This window comes from Electrophorus electricus, chromosome 7 (genome assembly GCF_013358815.1).
Source record: "Electrophorus electricus isolate fEleEle1 chromosome 7, fEleEle1.pri, whole genome shotgun sequence".
NCBI lineage: Eukaryota > Metazoa > Chordata > Actinopteri > Gymnotiformes > Gymnotidae > Electrophorus > Electrophorus electricus.
Window position 1 is genome coordinate 20,812,265 of NC_049541.1, and position 2,500 is coordinate 20,814,764.

At 50.0% G+C, this 2,500-nt stretch overlaps 1 long non-coding RNA gene across 4 annotated transcripts in view; it reads right to left on the reverse strand.

Annotated features, from left to right (window-relative positions):
* LOC113584594 overlaps positions 1–703 on the reverse strand; it is a 7,585-nt gene extending 6,882 nt beyond the window's left edge. For all 4 annotated transcript variants that reach the window (XR_003411418.2, XR_004776333.1, XR_003411420.2 and 1 more), the window contains exon 1: positions 514–703. This is a non-coding gene — a long non-coding RNA (uncharacterized LOC113584594). The remainder of the gene's footprint in view (positions 1–513) is intronic.
* Positions 704–2,500: the final 1,797 nt, after the last annotated feature.

A 2,500-nucleotide genomic window follows, 5' to 3' on the forward strand; every position in this document is an offset into this window, starting at 1 on the left:
ATAATAAACACATCAAATGACATGCAATGAACATACATACAAACACAAACACAAATAAATACACACACACACACACACCCAGACCCCCACTTCTATGGCAGAAGCTGTCCTCTAAATCAGTGCCCAGTCTCACTGTCAGCCCAGTACGGCCCCTTGCCACCCCGTTCACACCCATCCTGATCTTTACCAGGTCTAACTCAGTCATAGCACTCTATCACAAGGGCCTGTTGACCCGCCTCGTCCTGTCATGCCTCACTATCTCCACGGTTACAGTCGGCAAGGAGGCCTTCAGGCACTTCCAGGACATTAGTGAGGGCCAGCGAGCCAATCAGGTTCTGAATCCTGTCCACTGAAACGGTAACACACAGGTGGGCAAACACAGCAATAAGACTGCCTTACACAGATGCGTGAGTTATGGGCTGGTTTCCTTCTGACTGGGGCATGGCTCAGTTCTAAATGCCAGCCACGTTTGCACCTGATCTGGGACAAGAGAATGTACATGTTAGTACTCACTGTGAGCCAAACGCTGCACGGTCCCATGCTCGAGTCCCTGTTGGATTTACACAAGACACTTGTTTTACGGTGACACCCACCATGGACAAAGTTCCTTGGAGATTGTTCTGGGTTGGGTGCTGTGGGCCTGGGGGGGAAAACTTGCTGGGTGAGGGAGGGAGGGTAGAAAGAGAGAGAAGGAGAGAGCGGGATAGAGGGGGCGAGGGAGAGAGAAAGAGAGAGACAGAAGGGCCGAGAGAGGGCTAGAGAGGGAGGAAGCCAGAGAAGGAGAGAGAGGGAGAGAGAGGGGGAGAAAGAGAGACAGAAGGACAGAGAGAGGGATAGAGAGAGATAAAGGCAGAGATGGAGAGAGAAGGAGAAAGAGAGAGAGAGACAGAAGAAGAGAAGAAGAGGCCGCACAGGGGCAAAAATTGGCCCCATTGTCTGGAAAGGCAGAGTGTAGAAAGTTGCCTTGAATGCTAAACTGCATCTGAGGCTTCTGACACGAGCCCTTAATCACATTTCCTCCTCCCAATCCCAGAGACGCTACAATGCTCCCCAGTGTCATCTCTCTCGCTCTCTCTCTCTCTCTCTCACTCTCTCTCTCTTTTGCTCGTTCATCTCCTCTTCCTTCTCCTCCTCCTCGCTTCTCTTCCTCTCCTTTCCCTGCAAGCCCTCCCAGTCCCCGTAGAAAAGCTAATTACGGCACAGGCAGAAACACAAATCTGGCTGATTGAAAAAGTCACTCTTTTGCGGCGTGGTTTAACCTTGTTAGCACTAAGCCTGGCTTTCACGGATGTCGGGCCTCTTTGAGAGGAGTCCTCTGTTCGCCTGCAGACACTGAGACAGAGCCACACTTCTGTTTGGCCTGTGTAACGCCCCCCCACCCGCCACAGGGTTCATACAGAGGCAGTACCATTAGCAGGGTGTGCGCGCGTGCGTGTGTTCGGGACAGGGTTGAGGAGCACACGCATGACCCTCCTCGGTCGGGGCCATCTGGGGCTCTGGCTAATGGGCTCCCTGCATTCATGTGTATGTGCTGGGCCTCATCCCCACCACACGGCCGGCCAGCACGAACACGGCTCGTTAATGTCATTATGGCCACGAGGGTGTATGTGTGCGTGCGTGTGTGTGTTTTGTGTTATGGCTGGAGTGTGGGCCAGGTCAGGGCGTTTCCTGCAGGCCCCTGGAGGCCCCTGAGAAGCCCACACAGCCATCCTGGGGGGCCCTGGATCAGGCCCATTGCTACACAAACCAGAGATGCACAGAGATTATGATTCAGAGCCAAAATGCTAATGGTTAGCCTCGGAGCCCGGGACTTTGAAACTGATGGAGGCTTGGTTTGGAGAAGTTTGTCTGACAAGTGAATGTAGTTTTCTGACAATCGTAAGACTACAGGACCCATTAGATCACACGCCAAATGTTGAAAAGTATTAAATAGTGGAAGCGAATAAGAGAATAAGAGAGAGAAAGAGACAATGATAACACACTCAAAAGCAGCTAGCTAAGGTTGATCATGTTTGCCAAGCAAATTACTGCCAGGAAATTCATAAAAGATAAAGGCATTGAGTGTGTGTGTGTGTGTGTGTGTGTGTGTGTGTGTGTGTGTGTGTGTGTGTGTAGACAGAGGGGGTTGACATTGCCTCGTGGTATTAGACAGGTTGGAGCCTGTTTTGTGACAGGTAACAGGCTGAAGGGCACCTGTCTGGTTTCACAAAACAAAACGCATACACACAAACACGCGCACACACACACACACACACACACACACACACACACACACACACACACACACACACAGACACAGATACTAGTCTATTAAAGTGTATGAATCATCTGGGTGAAGAAGATAGATAGATAGATAGATAGATAGATAGATAGATAGATAGATAGATAGATAGATAGATAGATAGATAGATAGATAGATAGATAGATAGAGAGAGAGAGAGAGAGAGAGAGAGAGAGAGAGAAATGAAAGAAACAAAGAGAAAAACAGGGGTAGGGTTAG